Raw genomic sequence first — 24402 nt, 5'->3', positions numbered from 1 at the left:
TATCCTTCTCCTGGAGTGGGGTGGGAATGGAGATTTTGCACTATACTTCCCCTGCCACGCCCACCAAGCCACGCCCACAGAACCGGTAGTAAAAAAATTTGGATTTCACCACTGATTTAAATGTTTTCAGGGAGGGCTTATTTTCGAGGAGGGCTTATTTTCAGGGGAGGGCTTATTTTCAGCGCATGCGCTCAAAAGCCTGATTGGGCTTATTATCAGGGGATGTCTTATTTTCGGGGAAACACGGGTAGAAGGGATGGAGATGGCAAAACGGGCTGAATTTTAGAGAAGAATTTATCTAGATTTTTTTTTGTTGGAAAACTGCTTCTGGGCTTTATGCTTGAAATGGGGGGAGGGAAAGAAAGTTGGAGTTTTGATGACGAAGATTGACGTTGTTATAGAAATGGTCGGAATGAAGTAGAAACGTAAAGCAAAAGGTTTATCGTTTTATCTTCTGTCCTTACATCCCATCGGACGATGAATAAAACAGAGCTATTTAGAAGAGCATTTAACGGTTTAAGGCCTTGTCAATTGGAAGTGGGTCCCATTGCAATTGTTGTACGGGTGTTCTTTATGATAGTGTGTAGCTTTACAGTGTTATGCTCCATGTTTTTGTGTTGTAAACCACCAAGAATCCTTTGGGAGTGTGGCAAATAAGCAAGCAAACAAAACAGGATGTTGAGACTCTAGAAAAAAAGCAGAGAAAAGATACAAAGATCAGCGGGCTGGAGGCGAAAACATACGACGAATGGTTGCAGGAACTGGAATCTGGATATGTCCACTCCAGGGGTCAGCAACCTGTGGCTCTGGAGCCGCATGTGGCTCTTTCACCCCTCTGCTGCAGCTCCCTGTTACTCAAAATGTGCGTCACAACCACCAATGTGTGACACGCATCGGCACGCGATTTATTGAGCTTTTCAACCCCTGGTAGGCCAACCATGGATAAATGCAAGAAAATAAAAGTTTCAGAAGAAAACAGAACATTTGATTCAACTACATATGCTAGTTTTGTGGCCAATCAAGAAATAGTCAGGAACGGGAAGGGTTTTGTGGCTCCCGGTGTTTTCTTTTCTGTGGGAAACGGGTCCAAATGGCTCTTTGAGTGTTTAAGGTTGCAGACTCCTGGTGTAATCTAATGAAGAGAAGCACGGAAGGCGATAGGACAGCAATCTTCCAATATATTTTCTTTTTGCAAAAAGTTTTTAATTGTTTTATACAAAAGCAAATCTTCCAATATTTGAGTGGTTGTCACAGACAGAAGAAGGGGGTCACCCTATTCTCCAAAGCCCCTGAGGGCAGGACAAGAAGCAATGGATGGAAGCTCATCAAGGAGAGATCCACCCTAGAATGAAGGAGAAATTTCTCGTCGGTGAGAACAATTAATCAGTGGAACAGCTTGCCTCGAGAAGTTGTGGATGCTCCATCAGTGGAAGTTTTAAAGAAGAGATTGGAGAGCCATTGGTCAGAAATGGTACATGGTCTCCTGAGCAAACTGAGGATTGGATTAGAAGACCTCCAAGGTCCCTCCCAACTCTGTCATTCTGTATTCTGTAAATATAGAGATTCAAAGACTGTTAGACTTCTCAAGTTTGCAATGCATTAATCCTTGTGAAGAAGACAGCAAAAAAAACCCCAAAAAACCCAGGACCTTGGACAGCTCCATAATGCTTGTTGACTGACCTTCCTTTTGTGCAACTGGGGAGTTTTTTTGTTTTTTTTTTAATTTGGATTTATATGCCACCCTTCTCCGGAGACTCAGGGCGGCTTACAATGTGCTCAGCAATAGCCTTCATCCTTTTGTATATTTATACAAAGTCAGCTTATTGCCCCCACAAACTGGGTCCTCATTTCACCTACCTTAGAAAGGATGGAAGGCTGAGTCGACCTTGAGCCTTGGAGAGATTCGAACCAGCAGTAATTGCAGGCAGCTGTGTTAATAACAGGGTGCTTAGACCATTGTACTATCAAGGCTCTTGTTGTTGTCCTAGCCAAACTTCTAAACTCAATGAAGGTGCTATAAATTGTCAAGATTGTCTAACATGGCCCGTTTCTGCCTCATGGGCCAAATTCTTCAGAGGTTCATAGGGGTCTTCATCTAATTGTGCAGAATCAACTTTTAGGTTGTCTTGGAAGATGGGAGGATTGAATGATGGGAAAGTTGAGTTCTTCCAGAATTTTCTTCTGCGCCCCCCCCACCCCGCCCCCGCTGTGTTGATTTTTGTCTTCTGCAGTTCTCCAACAATTAAATAATTTACAGGTCATCGTCGACCTGCGTTTATTATTGTTAAGATCTTCCCAGTATCCCCATGGTCATGTGATCAAAATTCAGACGCTTGGCAACTGGCATGTACTTATGACGGTTGCAGTGTCCCATGATCACATGATCCCGTTTTGTGACCTTCTGACAAGCAAAGACAACGGGGAAGCCAGATTCACCTAACAACCGGGTTACTATCTTAACGACTGCGGTGTTTCACTTAACAACTGAGGCAAGAAAGCTCGTAAGACGGGGCCAAATTCATTTAACCAATGCCTCACTTAACAACAGAAATTTGGGGCTCTGTTGTGGTCGTACGTTGAGGACTACCTGTACAAACCAAGCTTTTACACCTAGGAAAATTGTTACGACCTAAATTCGTACAGTGCGCTCATCCAGACCGAGTGAATTCTGGGAGTGGAAGTCCACACATCTTAAAATAAATGGTTCATGTTGAGAAACGCCTCCATAAATGATGCTTCACAAACTCTAAGATGGCTGAATGTCTCCTTTGAAAGACAGCCCAGTGCAGCTTCCTGTGTGTATGTGTGTTTTCCAACTTGTTATCAAGGCAATAAGGGTCCTCACAACATTAAAACCATTTGCAATAAAGCAGAGATAAGGAGAGGATAATGGGGACTGCAGCCAAGAAATTAAAAGACGCTTGCTCCTGGGGAGGAAAGCCAGGGCAAATCTAGACAGCATGCTAAAAAGCAGAGACATCACCCTGCCAACAAAAGTGCGTTTAGTCAAGGCGATGGTTTTCCCAGTTGCAATGGATGGCTGTGAAAGTTGGACCATAAGGAAGGCTGAGTGCCAAAGAATGGAGGCCTTTGAACTCTGGTGCTGGAGAAGACTCCTGCGAGTCCCTTGGACTGCAAGGCGATCCAACCGGTCAGTCCTAGAGGAGACCAACCCTGACTGCTCTTCAGAAGGCCAGATCCTGAAGAGGAAACTCAAATCCTTTGGCCACCTAAGGAGAAGGAAGGACTCCCTGGAGAAGAGCCTAATGCTGGGAACGATGGAGGGCAAAAGAAGAAGAAGGGGACGGCAGAGAATGAGGTGGCTGGATGGAGTCACTGAAACAGTTGGCGTGAGCTTAAATGGACTCCAGAAGATGGTAGAGGACAGGAAGGCCTGGAGGAACGTTGTCCATGGGGTCGCGATGGGTCGGACATGACTTCGCAACCAACAACGACAAAGACCGAGTGAATTCTGGGAGTGGAAGTCCACACATCTTAAAATAAATGGTCCCATGTTGAGAAACGCCTCCATAAACGATGCTTCCCAAACTATAAGATGGCTGAATGTCTCCTTTGACAGACAGCCCAGTGCAGCTTCCTCTGTGGGTGCGGGTGTGTTTTCCAACTTGTTATCAAAGCAACAAGGGTCCTCACGACATGAACACCATTTGCAATAAAGCAGAGATAAGGAGAGAGGTTGGGAAGCGGACATCTTTTGCAAAGGGGCGGGATGGGCTTGCAGAAGATGGAAAACTACCAGATGTCTGATGGCATTTCCTGCCTTCTTCGAGCCTTAAGCATGAGATAGAGAAGAGCTTTTTCCTGATCCAAGAGTGCTTTGTCATTTGGGCGAAAGGCCTCCGGCCCCCGGGATGATTTTTTTTTCCCCTGCCAGCCTTTCATTCTGGAAAACTTCCAACACGGAGTAACGAATTGCCTCCTTAAATCTTTGACATCTCTCTCGGCTTTCCTGTCCCTTCTTTTGTGTCTAATGGATTCCTCCTTGTTTTAAATTAACATCAGCCCCGCCGCAACACATCATCTTGGCTACGTAAGACAGGCGATCGGTGGCTGCCAGATTTTCGCATTCCTCAAAGACACACCACCCCGCCAGGCGCTGCCAGGAGTCAGCTTTGAGACGGAGGCAACCATCCCAGACCTTCCAGGAAAAAAAACGGTAAGAGAAATATAGGACGTCCTCAAGCTTACGACCTCAATCGAGGCCCAACCTTTCGGTTGTTCAGCGAGGCATCTGTTAGCCGAGCTTTGCTCTGTTGGACAGCTTTTCTTGCCACAGTCGTAAAGTGAATCATTGCAGTTGTTCAGTTGGTAACACGGCTGTTCAGTGAATCTGATTTTGACTTCAAACTTTTGACTATCAGCCAGCATTTTTGGGGGGCAAATTCTGTAATCAAATTGTGGTCAAGAGCAGCTTCCAGCATGCTAAAAAGCAGAGACATCACCCTGCCAACAAAAGTGCGTATAGTCAAGGCGATGGTTTTCCCAGTTGCAATGGATGGCTGGGAAAGTTGGACCATAAGGAAGGCTGAGCGCCAAAGAATGGAGGCCTTTGAACTCTGGTGCTGGAGAAGACTCCTGCGAGTCCCTTGGACTGCAAGGCGATCCAACCGGCCAGTCCTAGAGGAGATCAACCCTGCCTGCTCTTTAGAAGGTCAGATCCTGAAGAGGAAACTCAAATCATTTGGCCACCTAAGGAGAAGGAAGGACTCCCTGGAGAAGAGCCTAATGCTGGGAAAGATGGAGGGCAAAAGAAGAAGGGGACGGCAGAGAACAAGGGGGCTGGATGGAGTCACTGAAGCAGTCGGTATGAGCTTAAATGGACTCCAGAAGATGGTAGAGGACAGGAAGGCCTGGAGGAACGTTGTCCATGGGGTTGCAATGGATCGGACATGACTTCGCAACTAACAACAACAATAGATAGAAGATAGATAGATAGATAGATAGATAGATAGATAGATAGATAGATAGATAGATAGATAGATAGGTAGATCCAAGCGAGTCCTGCGAGTCCCTTGGACTGCAAGGTGATCCAACCGGTCAGTCCTAGAGATCAACCCTGGCTGATCTTTAGAAGGCCAGATCCTGAAGAGGAAACTCAAATACTTTGGCCACCTAAGGAGAAGGAAGGACTCCCTGGAGAAGAGCTTAATGCTGGGAAAGATGGAGGCAGATTATCTTATTTGCTACAACTGGTGGTCAAAACAATAAACAAATTGTTTGGTCAATTAATTGATAGTGTTATTATTATTATTATTATTTTTACAAATAAGGATTTCAATTGAGGGCAAAAGAAGAAGGGGACGGCAGAGAACGAGGTGGCCGGATGGAGTCACTGAAGCAGTCGGCGTGAGCTTCAATGGACTCCAGAGGATGGTAGAGGACAGGAAGGCCTGGAGGAACGTTGTCCATGGGGTCGCGATGGGTCGGACACGACTTCACAACTAACAACAACAAGGAGCAGCTTCTACCTGTCTTGCAAAGCTGCTCTTGGCCCAAAGTTAACACTTTGGTCTTGTTTCCTGATTTCTACTCCTTAGGATCTAAAGAGCTCTCCTGGAGACCAGCAGTTGGGCCAGAAAAACAACTTTTAAGAGCGGGTGGGTGAAAAGAGAGCAGGATAAACCAGGAAGGGAAGAAAAGGCAGTGAACCTGACAACTTAACCTGCCAAAATTCACCCCGGGGTGAAAACTTGGCAAACAAGAGCTGGGTTAGGTGTGGCTAGAAACAGGACTAAAACTAGCTCTACCCGTGAGACCTTTCCAATGACAATTAATTTCTGAAGGACTGAAGGATAGGTATGTCCTCGACTTACGACGTTTATTTAGTGACCGTTCAAAGTTACCACGGCACTGAAAAAAAGGAACTGGTGACCCTTTTTTTCACAGATAACAACCTTTGCAACATCCTGGAGATCAAAGCGATCAAAATTTCGGATTGCTCAGCAAGCAACTCATATTGATGACTGTCGCTGCATCCCGGGGTCACACGATCCCCTTTTGCGACCGTCGGACAAGCAAAGTCGATGGGGAAGCCCGATTCGCTTAACAACCGAAGAACTAACTTATCAACGATGGCGATCCACTTAACGACAGTGGCCAGAAAAGTCGTAAGAACGGGGCAAGCAAGCAAAACCCACTTAGTAAATGTCTCGCTTAGCAACAGAGATTTTGGACCCAATTGTGGACGTAACTCGAAGACTATCTGTAGGGGTCTACTACATCGTGTGTGTGTACACACACACACGATCTCTGGGAGAAAAGTTCTCATATCTATATCTCTATCTCTCACCTACCTGCCTACTTACCTATCATCTATCTATCTAATCTATTATCTATCTATATCTTCTGCCTTTATTTTTATTAATTTTGCCATGTTTTTATCTCTATCAATAATTTCTCTATCTGTTATCTATTCTTTCCTATCTATCTATCTATCTATCTATCTATCTATCTATCTATCTATCTATCTATCTATCTATCGCTATCTATCTATCTCTATCTATCTCTCTATCTATCTATCTATCGCTATCTATCTATCTATCTATCTATCTATCTATCTATCTATCTATCTATCGCTATCTATCTATCTACCGGTATCTTCCGGTATCTCTCTCTCTCTCTCTCTCTCTCTCTCTCTCTCTCTCTCTCTCTCGCTATCTATCTATCTACCGGTATCTTCCGGTATCTATCTATCATCTATCGAAAGGTTGGCAGTTCAGTGGTTCGAATCCCTAGTGCTGCATAACGGGGTGAACTCCCATGACTTGTCCCAGCTTCTGCCAACCTAGCAGTTCGAAAGCACGTAAAACAAAATGCAAGTAGAAAAATAGGGACCACTTTTGGTGGGATGGGAACAACGTTCCGTGCGCCTTTGGCGTTGAATCATGCCGGCCACATGACCACGGAGACGTCTTCGGACACCTGGCTCTTCGGCTTTGAAATGGAGATGAGCATCACCCCCTAGAGTCGGGAACAACTAGCACATATGTGCGAGGGGAACCTTTACATCTACCTACCTACCTACCTACCTACCTACCTACCTACCTACCTACCTACCTACCTACCTACCAGTATCTATCTATCTATCTACCGGTATCTATCTATCTATCTATCTATCTATCTATCTATCTATCTATCTATCTATCTATCTATCCTTTCCCCCCAGTGAGATCCAAAATAAATACCTGTTGCGTGCAGAGGGCTTGATTTTAGAAGCAGGGTGGCCCACTGCCGGATGGAAAATAAGACTGGCAAATTTACAGCCGATTGCAACACGCATCTCTCCCGACTCCAAATTTTTTTTTAAAAAATGTGGTTTTACTACTACCCCTAAAACGTAAAACGAGCCAGATTCGAAGGGAGGGTGACTGCCTACCCCACCCCATCTCCCCCAAAAAGGGTGTTCCACCTTCAGAAATTATGTCCTTGGAAGACATAATGCTGACTCCGAGCCAGACGGTGACTCAGGATGCAGCAATTTGGGTCTCTGTTGAATATTTCACCCCGAGGGGTGGGGGGCTTTGAAATAAGGGGACGGCTGAGATCATCCTCCTGGCCAGACCAGTTTGGGACTACATCTCCCACCACCCTATCCCACGCCCCAAACCATCCTCCGATGGGAGTTGTAGATCAGCAGATCTCAGAAGTTTTAGAATCATTCAAGCTGGCAAGAAAATTTGGCCGTGATTTTTTTCATTTTTTAAAGCTATGATTAAGACAATCTTCTTCCTAAGAAGAAGGACTGTCATTTCCTGAGAATCTGGGCAGGAATTGGGTCTTTCTTTCTTCTTTTTTTTAAAAAAATAATCCCAGCCCATCAAAGCACCCAGCTGGAGAAGTTGGGGCATGATTCACTGACCTTGGAAAACAGAGATTAGAAAATTTTCTCATTCTCAAGGCTGCAGCTGTTGAAGTGCCAAGAAAGAAGGGGGGCTTAATTGACCAGAAGGAAAAATGTCTTTAACAGATAGAATAGAGTAGAGTAGAGTAGAGTAGAGTAGAGTAGAGTAGAGTAGAGTAGAGTAGAGTAGAGTAGAGTAGAGTAGAGTAGAGTAGAGTAGAGTAGAGTAGAGTAGAGTAGAATAGAATAGAATAGAATAGAATAGAACAGAACAACAGAGTTGGAAGGGACCTTGGAGGTCTTCTAGTCCAACCCCCTGCTCAGGCAGGAAATCCTAAATACCAGTGATGGTTAACCTTTTCCAGACCGGGTGCCCAAAGCGTGTGCGCGTGCAAATCAGTGGTGGGATTCAGCCAGTTCGCACCACTTCGGGAGAACCGGTTGTTAACTTTCCGAGCAGTTTGGCAAACTGGTTGTTGGAAGCAATTATTAGGGCAGAGAACCGGTTGTTAAATTACTTGAATCCCACCACTGGTGCAAATGTTCGTGCACGTGGCCAAACCCGCAAAATGCAATGTGCACGCAGGCCCCAAATATGGTCTCTACCCCCTACGCATGTCCCCCGCATGTGCCTCTCCCATGCGCACACGTTCCTTTGCATATGCCCCCTGCACATCCGTACATGGCGCCCCATACCTGCCCTCCCCCGCGCATGCATGGCAGAGACCTGTTGACGGGCTGGCTGGCATCACAGCTATATACCACTTCAGACAAATGGTTATCCAACCTCTTCTTAAAAACTTCCAGTGTTGGAGCATTCACAACTTCTGCAGGCAAGTTGTTCCACTGATGAATTGTTCTAACTGTCAGGAAACTTCTCCTTAGTTCTAAGCTGCTCCTCTCCTTGATGAGTTTCCTCCGATTGCTTCTTATCCTACCTAAATGAACATTGAGAGAATACGATGGATTTTCCCACCCTCTATGCCAGAGCTCTTCAAACTTGTGAGAACTTTACGACTTGAGGATTTCAACTCCCAGAATTCCCCAGTTCAGAATTCTGGGAGGTTTTTTTTTTTAATTTGATTTATATGCCGCCCTTCTCTGGAGACTCAGGGCGGCTTACAGTGCGTTAAGCAATAGCCTTCATCCTTTTGTATATTTATACAAAGTCAGCTTATTGCCCCCACAAACTGGGTCCTCAATTTACCTACCTTAGAAAGGATGGAAGGCTGAGTCAACCTTGAGCCTGGGGAGATTTGAACTTACTTTAATTGCAGACAGCTGGTGTTAAATTACAGTGCCTTGTCTGCAGAGCTATCCAGGCTCTGCAGTTTTTTTTTTTTTTTTTTTAATTTGATTTATATGCTGCCCTTCTCTGGAGGCTCAGGGCGGCTTACAGTGTGTTAAGCAATAGCCTTAATACTTTTGTATATTTATACAAAGTCAGCTTATTGCCCCCACAAACTGGGTCCTCAATTTACCTACCTTAAAAAGGATGGAAGGCTGAGTCAACCTTGAGCCTGGCGAGATTTGAACTTACTTTAATTGCAGACAGCTGGTGTTAAATTACAGTGCCTTGTCTGCTGAGCTATCCGGGCTCTGCAGTTGAAGTCCGTAAGTCTTAAAAGTTGCCAAGATGGAGAGTATAGAGAGACAACCTTGGTGTGATGCTTAAGGGGTTTTATGAGAGAGGACCCAGGTGGAGGGGGGACCTCACAGAAGCCCCCAGAGGAGATATGGGGCCAGTCCTTCCCTCTCAGCCCAATGAACCTCACAGGGTTGTTGTTGTGTTGGTAGCAAAATATATAGATAACTCAAAGACTGCTTTAGCTTTATGAATGAAAGACAAGATATAAATATAAGAAAAACAACCTGAGGGGGAGGGGGGAACCATTTGGACATGAGTGAGGGTTTTTACCCTCTTTGTTGGGGTCCATCTGCCATCCTGGAGTTTCAGGCTTCCCCATCCTTGTCATAAAGAGATTTAACCCCCCCCCTCGCTGCCATTTTCAGCAGACTTTGAAGCTGAAATTTGAATCAAGAGTGTTGGAAGGGACTTTGGAGGTCATCTGGTCCAACCCCGTTCAAGCAGGAGACCCTTACAGAATCATAGAAGGAGAGAGCTGGAAGGGACCTCGGAGGTCATCTAGTCCAGCCCCCTGCTCAAGCAGGAGACCCTTACAGAATCACTTGTTTGCTGGGACCAATTTTTGGCAGGCTGCGGCACAGTGCTGGTCCACAGACTGGGGGGTGGGTGGGTGGTGGTGGGGGCTCTTTGGGGACCCCTGTTCTACGGGATAACTTTGTTGGGTGCGAACCATCCCTATTGCCCTTGCAAAGCAGCTCTCGCCTTATAGAAGACCTCAGCTAAATAATAGCCCAGGAAGAAACGCCAGGGTCTAATATTATTACAGCTGCTTTCCTGAGTTTTCTTCCCATATTGGTTTTTGGAGGGTGATTTGGGGGACGGGGAAAGAGGCTGGAAAAAAGAGGGATTAGAAAAACACACCTCTGCTTTTGCTTGCGGCGGGATGAGGCTGGTTTCGAGGAGAAGCAGCAGGGAGAAAGGAGAAACGCGCAAAGTATTTCCCCTTAAGCATCCGAATATGGGATGGGGGCTGGGGAGAGGGGGAGGGGAGAGGAGGAGGAGGGGGAAAAAGGGGGGGCTGCGTTGCAAGCCCTCCACTGCAGAGTCTGCCCCAGGCTCATCTTGGCTTCTGCAAGCATCAACCAAGATTGGGCATTGACTCCACGCAGAATGCAGAGGGGATTCCAGAATTACACCCCCCTTGGTTGCCAGCCGCTTCTCTGGCCAAATTCCACCCACTTCCCCACCCCCGCCTGACGGTGACCTGAATGGGATTTTTTTTTCCTCATAAAATAAACCTCAGGAGGAACACAATGGGAAGGTTTTTTCCCCCATTCTTCTTTTTCTAAACATACTTCCTACGCCAAGATGGAAAACAGCTGTAAAGAAGAGAGGGAGAGAGAGAGACAGAGACAGAGAGAATGACACACACAGAGAAAGACAGAGAGAGACAGACAGAGAGACACACACAGAGAGAAAAAGACAGAGAGAGACAGAGAGAGAGAAAGAGAGGGAGAGAAAGACAGAGAGAGAAAGAGAGAAAGACACACACACAGAAAGACAGAGAAAGACAGAGAGAGACAGACAGAGAGACACACACACAGAGAAAAAGACAGAGAAAGAGAAAGACAGAGAGAGAAAGAGAGAGAGAAAGAGAGAGAAAGACAGAGAGAAACACACACACAAAGACAGAGAAAGACAGACAAAGAGAAAGACAGAGAGAAAAAGACAGAGAAAGACAGACAGAGAGAGAGAAAGACACAGAGAGAGACACACAGAGAGATAGAGACAGAGAGAGACAGAGACAGAGACAGAAAGAGGCAGACAAAGACAAAAAGAAAGACAGAGCAAGAGAAAGAAAGATAGAGAGAAAGACATGCACGCACAAAGACAGAGAAAGAGAGAGAGAGAAAGACACAGAGAGACAGACAGAGAGACAGAAAGAAAGAGACAGAGAAAGACAGAGAGAGAGAGAGACACACACAGAGAAAGACAGAGAAAGAGAGACAGAAAGACACACACAGTCAGTGAGATAGAAAGAGAAAGACAGAAAGACAGAGAGAGAGACAGAAAGAGAAAGACACAGAGAAAGACACAGAGAGAGACAGAGAGAGAGAGAGAGAGAAAGAAAGAGAGAGAAAGACAGAGAGAGACAGAGAGCGAGAAAGACAGAAAGAAAGAAAGAAAGACAAAGAGACAGAAAGACACACAGAGAGACAGTGAGATAGAAAGAAAGACACAGAGAAAGACACACACACACACACACACACACAGAGAAAAAGACAGAAAGAGAGAAAGACAAAGAGACAGAAAGACACAAAGAGAGAGAGAGAGTGAGATAGAAAGAGAGAGAGAGAGACCAATAGAATAGAATAACAGAGTTGGAATATTCTAATTTCTATTCTATTCTATATTCTATCCTATCCTATCCTATCCTATCCTATCCTATCCTGATTCTATTCTATTCTATTCTAATTCTATACTATTCAAATTCTATACTATTCTTATACTATTCTAATTCTAATTCCTATTCTATCCTATCCATACAGAGAATTATGTTATCTCTTACATTACGATCAAAATGAATCTCATCTACAGATAATCCTCAATTTATAGCCATTCACTTAGTGACTGTTTGACGTTGCAACCACGTTGAAAAAAGTGACTAAGACGATTTTCACACTTATGACCATTACAGCATCTCCATGGTAACGTGATCAAAATTTGAGCACTTGGCAACTGGCATGTACTTATGACGGTTGCACTGTCCCGGGGTCATATGATCCCCCATTTGCAACCTTTCCAGCTGGTTTCCAACAGGCAAAGTCAATGGGGGGAACCAGATTCGCTTAACGTCTGCATGATTCGCTTAACAACTGTGGCAAAAAAGGTCATGAAACGGGGCGTAACTCACTTAATAGCTGCCTTACTTAGGAACAGAAATTCTGGTCTCAGTTGTGGTTTTATGCCAAGGTCTATATAATATATAGCCAGGTTTAAAAAAAAAATGCAACATTGGAACCATCCCACAAAATCTTAAATTCTTAACGTTGTCCTCCCAATGAAGCTCCCACTGGTAAAACGAAGCAGTTATTAAATAACCCTCAATAAAGTGAAATCTGGTTACTAAGCCAGGCCAGACAGTATAAAATATAAGCCATGATATTCTCCAGACTTCGGCCAATGTCTGACGCATTTTTGACAAAGTAAGAACCAGGGGACCTGTTTTTAATAATTTAGGTTTCCCTCCAGGAAAAAAAACAAAACAAAAGGAATTTACAATAGCTGTTTTTCTTGCCAAAATTCTGCAGGGTTCAAGAGTTACACACAAATGCTGCGTTGGCTGCATTCGTACTCCGTTGTTAGGACTATAATGGGATGCATTCAGGGGTGAAATCCAGCAGGTTCTGGAGAACCGGTAGCGGAAATTTTGAGTAGTTCGGAGAGCCGGCAAATACCACCTCTGGCTGGCCCAAGAGTGGGGTGGCAATGGAGATTTTTCAATATCCTTCCCCCAGGAGTGGGGAGGGAATGGGAATTTTGCGATATCCTTCCCCCAGGAGTGGGGTGGGAATGGAGATTTTGCAATATCCTTCCCCTGCCACACCTACCAAGCCACACCATGCCACACCAACAGAACCGGTAGTAAGTGGGGAGGGAATAGGGATTCTGCAATATCCATCCCCCCAGGAGTAGGGAGGGAATGGGGATTTTGCAATATCCTTCCCCCAGGAGAGGGGAGGGAATGGGGATTTTGCAATATTCTTCCCCCAGGAGTGGGGAGGGAATGGAGATTTTGCAATATCGTTCCCCCAGTAGTGGGGAGGGAATGGAGATTTTGCAATATCCTTCCCCCAGGAGTGGGGAGGGAATGGGGATTTTGCAATATCCTTCCCCCAGGAGTGGGGAGGGAATGGGGATTTTGCAATATCCTTCCCCCAGGAGTGGGGAGGGAATGGGGATTTTACAATATTCTTCCCCCAGGAGTGGGGAGGGAATGGAGATTTTGCAATATCGTTCCCCCAGGAGTGGGGAGGGAATGGGGATTTTGCAATATCCTTTCCCCAGGAGTGGGGAGGGAATGGGGATTTTGCAATATCCTTTCCCCAGGAGTGGGGAGGGAATGGGGATTTTGCAACATCCTTCCCCCAGGAGTGGGGAGGGAATGGGGATTTTGCAATATCCTTCCCCTGCCACGCCCACCAAGCCACACCCACAGAACCGGTAGTAAAAAAAATTGAATTTCACCACTGGATGCATTGCCCAGCTCTGCTTTTTAAACCTGTCGGGTTTAATGCAAGAATGGCTTCAGGATTTGGCATGGTCAGGCATGTACAGGTAGTCCTTAAGTTAGGGCCATTGTGGTTGTTAAGTCGTAATGGTTGTAAATGGCCGTGACGATCAGACCTTCTGGAAAAGAAGCTTGTCTTATCAAAAGGAAGAAACATATGGTTCTACAAATCATCTTCCAAAAAGTGTTTCAGATACTTCAGGAAACGAACATTTCTTTGAACCTTAATTTCTGTGAGGTCTCAAGCAACTAACAGAGTGACAGAGTCGGAAGGGACCTTGGAGGTCTTCTAGTCCAACCCCCTGCTCAAGCAGGAAACCCTGCCTACACCATTCTGGACAAAAAGAGACTGTCCAGTCTCTTCTTGAAAACCTCCAGTGGTAGAGCATCCAAAACTTTTAGAGGCAAGTTGTTCCACTGATGAATTGTTTTCACTGTTGGGAAATTTCTCCTTAGATAGGATAGGATAGGATAGGATAGGATAGGATAGGATAGGATAGGATATGGAATTGGAGTAGAGTAGAGTAGAGTAGAGTAGAGTAGAGTAGAGTAGAGTAGAGTAGAACAGAATATGGAATTGGAGTAGAGTAGAGTAGAGTAGAATAGAATAGAATATGGAATTGGAGTAGAGTAGAGTAGAGTAGAGTAGAGTAGAATAGAATATGGAATTGGAGTAGAGTAGAGTAGAATAGAATATGGAATTGGAGTACAGTAGAGTAGAGTAGAATAGAATAGAATATGGAATTGGAGTAGAGTAGAGTAGAGTAGAATAGAATATGGAATTGGAGTAGAGTAGAGTAGAGTAGAGTAGGAATAGGAATAGGAATAGGAATAGGAATAGAATAGAATAGAATAGAATAGAATAGTTGGAAGGGACCTTGGAGGTCTTCTAGTCCAACCCTCTGCTTAGGCAGGAAACCCTACACCACTTCAGACAAATGGTTATCCAACATCTTCTTATAAACTTCCAGTGTTGGAGCATTCACAACTTCTGGAGGCAAGTTGTTCCACTGGTTAATTATTCTCACTGTCAGGAAATTTCTCCTTAGTTCTAGGTTGCTTCTCTTCTTGATGAGTTTCCACCCATCTTCTTGTCCTACCGTCAAGTGCTTTGGAGAATAGCTTGACTCCTTCTTCTTTGTGGCAGCCCCTGAGTGGTTGTCCAGTCTACTGCCCTTCTGGACTGTCTGTGAGCTTCAGGAACATCTGGTTGGCCACGGGAGCTCTGATTGATCTACTACAGCTTGATCCAGCAGGACACATCTCGTTTCGCTCCGTTCCAAGAATATCTATCCTCAGACATTGTTCCAAGCTGCATCCGAGCCACGTTTCATTCTTCCTTCTTTCTTTGCCAGGGCTTTCCACTCGAGGGCCGTCGATAAGCCTCCATCTGTAGCCCTAATCCCCCAAAGACAGCCGTTCCAAAGAACTCAAGACAGAGAAACACCGAGAGCCAAATGTGATCTCACTGCGGTTCCGAGAAATCAGGAAAACATTCCCGAAGAAGATGGTTAAGAAGGCAACATTATTCTATGCGCAAAAATGGAAGGAGACTTCGATTCCTACGGTAGAAGAATGGTTGCAGAAGATGATGGAGTTATTGGCCAAAATGGCAAAAGTGACTACGCGGCTCCAAGAAAAGAACAACAAAATACTTTGGTTTCCACATGGAAACCGCTTCTGAACTTCGTGCTTGAGGTGGAAAAGAACGAAACCTTAGATTTGGGGTTTCCCAGATTGACTGATGAGATTTTTGTAGAAATGACTGGTGGCAGAACAAAAAGTTGTGATTTGTGATTAATGCCTTATTCTACTGTGACAGAGAGACGCGGTGGCTCAGTAGCTAAGACGCTGAGCTTGTCGATCGAAAGGTCGGCAGTTCAGCAGTTCGAATCCCTAGTGCCGCGTAATGGGAGGGGGAGCTCCCGTGACTTGTCCCAGTTTCTGCCAACTGAGCAGTTCGAAAGCACGTAAAAAAAGGCAAGTAGAAAAAATAGGGACGGGACCATGCGCCTTTGGCGCTGAGTCATGCCACATGACCACGGAAACGTCTTCAGACAGCGCTGGCTTTTCGGCTTTGAAACGGAGATGAGCACCGCCCCCTAGAGTCGGGAACGATTAGCACATATGTGCGAGGGGAACCTTTACCTTTATCCTTCCTCACTTTTCTTCCCCCCCTTTTCCCCTTCCCCTACAACTGTCCTTTTATTTGCTTTTGTCTTTTATAATACCTTATAACCTAATAAAAAATGTATATGAGAAGGCGGCTACATGAAAAACATCTCTGGGAAGCTTTAACAGGAAAAAAAAAATACCAGTAAGGCTGTTTGCAGGAACCTTGGGAAAGATTTATCTAATATTTGGAGACAAAGAGCGTGTGGGGCGAAAGCAGGCAAGGAAATCCTCCGAAGAGAAGCGGGTGTGCCAGCCAACCAGGGGTGAAATCCAGCAGGTTCTGACAGGTTCTGGAGAACTGGTAGCGGAAATTTTGAGTAGTTTGGAGAACCGGCAAATACCACCTCTGGCTGGTCCCACAGACTTTGCAGTATCCTTCCCATGGAGTGGGGAGGGAATGGGGATTTTGTAGTATCCTTCCCCTGGAGTGGAGAGGGAATGGGGATTTTGTAGTATCCTTCCCGTGGAGTGGAGAGGGAATGGGGATTTTGTAGTATCCTTCCCCTGGAGTGGGGAGGGAATGGGGATTTTGTAGTATCCTTCCCCTGGAGTGGGGAGGGAATGGGGATTTTGTAGTATCCTTCCCGTGGAGTGGAGAGGGAATGGGGATTTTGTAGTATCCTTCCCCTGGAGTGGGGAGGGAATGGGGATTTTGGAGTATCCTTCCCCTGGAGTGGGGAGGGAATGGGGATTTTGCAGTATCCTTCCCCTGGAGTGGAGAGGGAATGGGAGATTTTGCAGTATCCTTCCCCTGCCACGCCCACCAAGCCACTCCCACAGAACCGGTAGTAAAAAAAAATTGGATTTTGCCACTGCCAACCAAACTTCCATTTAAAGAAACCGAGGTTTAAAAGGTGTCGGGGGAAGGAGGCAGCTTTGAATTTTCAAAGCCAGCAAGCATCTGAGCTAGAAGCTACCAAAGCAGTGGCTATGAAAAAATGTAAATAAATAAATAAATAAATAAATAAATAAATAAATAAATAAATAAATAAATAGCTAGCCAAGATCCCAATTTTGCTGCCAATCGCCAATTTGCAAAAATGCTTACAGGGTGAAAAGGAAATGAGAGAGTGGCAAAGAAGAGAAATTCTTTTAATAAGCGGATAAGGAGAGAGAGAGAGAGAGAGAGAGAGAGAGCCAGTCGTTCCATACGAGGGATGGAGGCTGCGGGGAGGAGTTTCCCCCCCCTAAAAAAATCTATTGCAGGTTTCGGAGAATGGCACCCTTTAAAATGAAAATAGCTCCGCCTTTATTTATTACAGCTATGTATTTTTTTTTATCCTGCCTTTCTTATTTTTTATAAATAATTCAAAACAGGGGTGAAATCCAGCAGGTTCTGACAGGTTCTGGAGAACCGGTAGCGGAAATTTTGAGCAGTTTGGAGAACTGGCAAATACCACCTCTGGCTTTATTTATTTATTTATTCAATTTATATGCCGCCCCTCTCCGAAGACCCAGGGCGGCTAATCTGGCGTGGGGTGGGAATGGGGATTTTGCAGTATCCTTCCCCTGGAGTGGGGTGGGAATGGGGATTTTATAGTATCCTTCCCCTGGAGTGGGGTGGGAATGGGGATTTTATAGTATCCTTCCCCTGGAATGGGGTGGGAATGGGGATTTTGCAGTATCCTTCCCCTGCCACTCCCACCAAGCCACACCATGCCACGCTCACAGAACCGGTAGTAAAAAAAGTAAAATAAAATTGAATTTCATCACTGATTCAAAGGCGAGCAATAGACCGAGTGCTCTCCTCACCTCTTTTTTTTTTTGCCCCTACGACAACTTTGTGAGGTGGGTTGGGCAGGACTAGAACCCCTGATCTCCTGGTGATTGGTCCACAAAAGTCACACAGCTGGCTTTTGTGCCTAACATGGAACTAGAACTCCCAGTCTCCCGGGGCTTAGGCGACGGGAGGCTAAAGCATATGATGAACGGTTGCAGGAACTGGGTACGCCTAGTCTAACGAAGAGAAGGACTAGGGGTTGACCTGATAGCAGTGTTCCAATATCTCAGAAGTTGCCTTCACAAGTTGTGGGAGCTTCATCACTGGAGGCTTTCAAGAAGAGACTGGACAGCCATCTGTCAGAAATGGTGTAGGGTCTCCTGCTTGGGTGGGGGGTTGGACTAGATGAGCTGCAAGGTCCCTTCAACTCTGTTAATCTGAATCTATCTAAAATGATCAAAGATCTGGAGACTAAAACATACGAAGAACGGTTGCAGGAACTGGGCATGGCTGGTCTAGTGAAGAGAAGGACCAGGGGAGACATGATAGCATCTTCCAATATTTGAGAGGCTGCCACAGAGAGGAGGAGAGGGTCAACCTATTCTCCAAAGCACCTGAAGGCCAGACAAGGAATAACAGATGGAAACTGACCAAGGAGAGATTCAACTTAGAAATAAGGAGAAATTTTCTGACAGTGAGAACAATCAACCGATGGAACAGAAGTTGCCTTCAGAAGTTGTGGGAGCTTCATCACTGGAGGCTTTCAAGAAGAGACTGGACTGCCATCTGTCAGAAATGGTGTAGGGTCTCCTGCTTGGGTGGGGATGTTGGACTAGATGACCTAAACTCTGTTAATCTGAATCTATCTAAGATGATCAAAGGCCTGGAGACTAAAACATAGGAAGAACGGTTGCAGGAACTGGGCATGGCTAGTCTTAAGGAAGAGAAGGACCAGGGGAGACATGATAGCATCTTCCAATGGACTAATCGAAGACCTCCAAGGTCCCTTCCAACTTTTTATTCTGTAAATGCCCACCTCGGCAAAACTCCGGCATTGCAACATGGCTCAGAAGCTGAATCCAACATGGGTTGGTTCATCTCAACATTTCATGGAATCCAAGATCACATTCGGCCTGCTCTAAATCCCTTTCTCTAGTTTTCTCGTTGAAGCACTGGGGGATCCCTACAGGATCGCCAGAAGCAGGAAGAGGGTTAACCTGAAGCATCACCTGTTATCCGCAGCTGTTATTTTAACCACGGAATAATTCAGTGCAGAGAAGAGCGACAAAGATGATGAGGGGACTGGAGGCTAAAACATACGAAGAACGGTTGCAGGAACTGGGTATGTCTAGTTCAGGGGTCTGCAACCTTAAACACTCAAAAGAGCCATTTGGACCCGTTTCCCACAGAAAAGAAAACACCGGGAGCCACAAAAACCTTCCCGTGCCTGACTATTTCTTGAGCGGCCACAAAACTAGCATACGTAGTTGAATTAACGTTCTGTTTTCTTCTGAAACTTTTCTTTTCTTGGATTTATCCATGGTTGGCCTACCGGGGGTTGAAAAGCTCAACAAATCGCGTGCTGGCGGGTGTCAAAAATTGGCGGTTGTGACGCATATTTTGAGTGACAGGGAGCCGCAGCAGAGGGGTGAAAGAGCCACATGCGGCTCCAGAGCTGCAGGTTGCTGACTCTTGGTTTAGTTTGATGAAAAGAAGGACTAGGGGAGACATGATAGCAGTGTTCCAGTATCTCAGGGGCTGCCACAAAGAAGAGGGAGTCAAGCTATTCTCCAAAGCACTGAGGGCAGGACAAGAAGCAACGGGTGGAAACTCATCAAGGAGAGAAGCAACCTAGAACTAAGGAGAAATTTCCTGACAGTTAGAACAATTAATCAGTGGAACAACTTGACTCCAGAAGTTATGGATGCTCCAACACTGGAAGTTTTGAAGAAGAGGTTGGACAACCATTTGTCTAAAATGATACAGGATTTCCTGCCTGAGCAGGGGGTTGGACTAGAAGACCTCCAAGGTCCCTTCCAACTCTGTTATTCTATTTCTATTACATACAGCTACAGGAATCAGCTGGTCTTTAGCGTCGCAAACCAAAAAAAAAGCAGCACGTCTCCAAGTTTCTGTGTCCAGGCACGGAATGAAGCTATCAAACCACTCCGTTCCTTCGCGTCCTTCGTTGTTTTTTTTAAACCTTGTTGGCCAAATGCCTCTCCAAGGACATAGACCGAGTGGATTTTCTAAGCAGGCCATGCTGACTTTGCAACTTGTCAGGAAAGCCAACCAATATGCCGAGTTCCAAACGTCAGGCATTTTAAAATATAGCTACCCTGGAGAATATCTCCGGAAGTGGTGTAGGAGGGGTGGGGAGAGAAATAATGAAGAGTTGAGGAATTTAAAGGAAGTAGGCTATAGGGCACCACATGCCAAACTATTTTCCTGCAGCTGGCCTGGAAGCTGAAGAAGAGAGAAAAATGAAGGAATAAAATAGATAAGCTTCCCCTCGCATATATGTGCTAGTCGTTCCTGACTCTAGGGGGCGGTGCTCATCTCCGTTTCAAAGCCGAAGAGCCAGCGCTGTCCGAAGACGTCTCCGTGGTCATGTGGCCGGCATGACTCAACGCCAAAGGTGCACGGAACGCTGTTCCCTTCCCACCAAAGGTGGACCCTATTTTTCTACTTGCATTTTTTTACGTGCTTTTGAACTGCTAGGTTGGCAGAAGCTGGGACAAGTCACGGGAGCTCACCCCATTTACGCGGCACTAGGGATTTGAACCGCTGAACTGCCAACCTTTCGATCGACAAGCTCAGCGTTTTAGCCACTGAGCCACTGCATCCCTTTTAAAAGAAGGCTACTGAAAGCCAACATTACAGGTAGTCCTCGATTTATGACCACAACCGAGCTGCAAATTTCTGCCGCTAAGCGAGACATTCAACGAGTTCTGCCCCGTTGGATGAACTTTCTGGCCACCGTCGTTAAGTGAACTGCCTGCAGCTATCAAGTTAGTAACATGGTTGTTAAGTGAATCCAGATTTCCCCATTGACTTTGCTGTGGTCCTGGGGATGCTGCAACAGTCATAAATATGAATCAGTTGCTGGGCATCTGAATTTTGTTAACATAAACATAAGGATGGCTGCAAAGGTCACAACTCTGAAACAGTCGTGAAGTCACTTTTTTTTTTTACAGCGCTGTTGCAATTTTGAACGGTCACTAAACAAAACTGTTGTTATGTCTCGAGAACTGTCTGTACATGTGGGTTGCCGGACTTTTTGTCATTTGACCGTGGGATTGCTACGACGGTTATAAGTGCAAGGACCGCTCATAAGCCACATTATATTGAATGGAAAATAAACACAACAACGGAGAGGGAATGAAGAGGGAGTAGAGGTCAGGGGTGAAATGCTCCCAGTTCAGACCGGATCGCCCGATCCAGTAGCGATGGTGGTGGGTGGTTCGGAGAACCGTAGCAAAAATCCCTGCCCCCCCCCCCATGCCCAGCTGAGCCACGCGATCATCAACCTCTTCGGCTGAAAAAATTCTTTTAAAAGTAAAAAAAAAAGCCTCTGATGATCGCGCGGCTCAGCTGGGATCGTCAGAGGCTTTTAAAAGCATTTTTTTCTGCAACCTCTTAAGGTTGTAGAAAAAATGCTTTAAAAAGTATATATATATATATATATAAAAGTTGGCCATGGCCACCCAGTCACATGAACCCCCCCCACCAAGCCACGCCCACAGAACCGGTAGTAACAAATTTTACATTTCACCTCTGGTAGAGGGGTAGAGGAGAAAGGAAGAGAAGAGGGGAAAGGAGAGAGAAGGATAGAAGAAAGGGAAAAGGAGAGGAAGAAAAAGAGGGGAAATAAGAGTAGGAGAGAAGGTTGGAAAGGGAGGAAGAAGAGAGGAGTGGGGGAAGGGAAGGGGAAGGAGAGAAGGGGAAGGAGAGGAGAAAGGAGGAAGTTGAAAAGGATAGAAGAGAGGGAAAGGAAAGAGGAAAGGAGAGTAAGGGTTGCTGTGAAGAGATGGAAGGGTAGAAGAGCAGTCCCGAGTATATTATATAATTAGAATATACTCAGAAAGGCAGAAAAAATAATTAATATGGAAACCAAAGATAATATGTATGATTAATACTGATTAAGAGACTATATATGTATGTATATTTATGAGAAATACAAATAATAAAATTTTCAACAACAAAAAAAATGCCATATTTTCAGTTGCTAAACAAGTGACTGTTAAGTTGAATGATCACTAAACAAAGGGTTGTTAAGAAGAGGACTAATTTTAAAGTTTTGATCGCCAGGATGTAAAAAAAGATGTGGAGACTCTAGAAAGAGTGCAGAGAAGAGCAACAAGGATGATTAGTGGACTGGAGGCTAAAACATATGAAGAACGGTTGCAGGAACTGGGTATGTCTAGTTTAATGAAAAGAAGGACCAGGGGAGACATGATAGCAGCCTTCCAATATCTCAGGGGCTTCCACAAAGAAGAAGGAATCAAACTATTCTCTAAAGCACCTGAGGGCAGGACGAGAAGCAATGAGTGGAAACTCATCAAGGAGAGAAGCAACCGAGAACTAAGGAGGAATTTCCTGACAGTGAGAACAATTAATCAGTGGAACAACTTGTCTGCAGAAGTTGTAAATGCTCCAACACTGGAAATTTTTAAGATGTTGGATAACCATTTGTCTGAAGTGGTGTAGGGTTTCCAGCCTAAGCAGGGGGTTGGACTAGAAGACCTCCAAGGTCCCATCCAACTCTGCTATTCTGTTCTGTTCTGTTCTGTTCTGTTCTGTTCTGTTCTGTTCTGTTCTGTTCTGTTCTGTTCTGTTCTATTCTATTCTATTCTATTCTATTCTATTCTATTCTATTCTATTGATTTTGGTCTTCTTGTGGGATTGATTTCGTGGTCTGGTCTACCTGGCGGGATTGACATCAAGCAGACTCTGGAAAAACATTTCTTGGTGTTATCTATGAGAGATTCTCAGTCATCCAGGTCATGGCTGAAGAAGCTTCTTGGATGAGAAGTGAAACATCTTCAAAGAAAAACCAGAAAGTCCAGTTGCCTGTTGAAAAAACACCATTGGGATTTCTTTTAATTCTGATTCCTGAACGACGCAGGTAGTCGATGGCCAAAATGTGACATCCTAGTCTTATTATTCTAAATACTGCACCCAAAATAGTTCTGCAGAAACTTCCAAATTTAGCAAAACTGCTAATATTCAAAATCCCAGCCTGAAAGTCGGCTCTAACTTAGCGCAATAGCTTACCGTATCATTTAAAGGCAATTTCCAGTTTCCTTCTCTCTAACCTCTCTATTCTTTTATTTTTATGTATGGTTTGATTGCATAAAACCTGCCAAAATATTTAAGCATCGACAAGACACAAATGTATTTGTATTTAAGTATCAAAATACGGAAAGTTGCTTTTCTAAAACGGAGATGCAAGTAGGAATCTTAAAACTTACTCACCTGTGCATTAAGAAAAACCAAAACCAGAAATGCCAGCCCACAAATCTTACTTTTCAATCAACCTTTTAATGAAAAGTTCATAAAATAACAAGTTTTTCATCACTGTACATTAAGACTGCAAATTACTGAATGCTGAGATCATATTATAATTTCTGCATTATTATTATTATTATTTATTTTCCCCCAATATGACACACGAGTTGCAGTCACAGCCGCCTGCAACTCTTAACCTGAATTCAAGCTTTTGAAGGAAAGAAGAACAGTTTGATAGGATAGGAACGTCAGTTACATTTGCAAAAACATTTGGGGATTTATGGTCAGAAAGCAAGTGAGCGAGAGAGAGAGAGAAAAAATTAAGGCTCAAGGAGGAGGCAGGGGAAGAATAGATGCCCCTTTCTCCAGTTGAGGTTGAAAATTAAGCAAACCTCCTCACTCAACGCTGGCAAGTTTTTCCTTTTCCAATTTCCAACCCAAATCAGATTGGTGCAATTGACTCGCCGTGAGTGAAACTGACTCGCCGTCAATTCCGTGAGCTTTAAAAAAGCAACATCCATGCCATAGACAGAAAACTTCGTTGGTAAAAGCAAAAATCTAAGAACAGTTTGCCCAGTAGGACTCAACTCAACAAAATAATAATTCTTGGAACCATTTTATCTGTTTCCCGGCGGGAATAACCTCCAGCTGCCAACACGTCAATGCCACATGTTCAACGTTGTGTGTAGGTGAGGGAAAGAAATTGGAATGAGAGTACAAAGTGGAACAATTTGCAAACAGAAGGCTTTTCTTCCTTCCAATATTCTTTTGAGAGATATAAATGAGGTAGAAAAAGAATTTCCCCACACCTCCCCAAACTCTGGAACATACGAATACTGCACAAAAGAAGTGAGATTTTTATGATTGTGCACAAATCGCATCCTAGGGACCTCTTGTCTTCCGAGAAGGAATCAGCTTGGACATTTTCCAGATATGAGGGGGAAGTGAGATAAAGCAGCCTATTTAGGAAAAATGGATTTCCTAAAAAAAAAAAAATTGGCCGGCAGCTGCACAGCGCCTCTGCGTTTTCGCATTTTTGCAATGAGTTCATACAGTGCACGAGTGAAAATTGGCCCAAAGAAATGAAAAATGGAAGGACAGCGTCTGTTGTCCTTCCTCTTCATGGTGTGTGTGCGTTTTGTGCCTGCGAAAATTTTTTAATAATGTGTATGCAGTCACCTGTAAGCTTAAGGACAGAGCACTAAGGGACACGTCATTCTTTCAACGGACTGTTTTTCCCTCCATCAAAATCCACG

At 44.7% G+C, this 24402-nt stretch overlaps 1 protein-coding gene and 1 long non-coding RNA gene across 2 annotated transcripts in view; both read right to left on the bottom strand.

The window, feature by feature from the left end:
- The window catches only part of UBE2L3 (ubiquitin conjugating enzyme E2 L3), a 164121-nt gene that overhangs the window by 43599 nt on the left and 96120 nt on the right, over positions 1–24402 (bottom strand). The window lies entirely within an intron of this gene.
- Positions 434–8799, bottom strand: LOC148111674 (uncharacterized). The gene is made up of 2 exons (XR_015730264.1): positions 8589–8799; positions 434–1548 (listed from the first exon to the last, which is right to left on the bottom strand). It is a non-coding gene; the product is annotated as an uncharacterized LOC148111674 (long non-coding RNA).

This window comes from Pantherophis guttatus, chromosome 17, assembly GCF_059756535.1.
Source record: "Pantherophis guttatus breed Tessera chromosome 17, ASM5975653v1, whole genome shotgun sequence".
Taxonomy (NCBI): domain Eukaryota; kingdom Metazoa; phylum Chordata; class Lepidosauria; order Squamata; family Colubridae; genus Pantherophis; species Pantherophis guttatus.
Note: the sequence above shows the minus strand (reverse complement) of the source record. Positions and strands in the feature narration are given on the sequence as shown.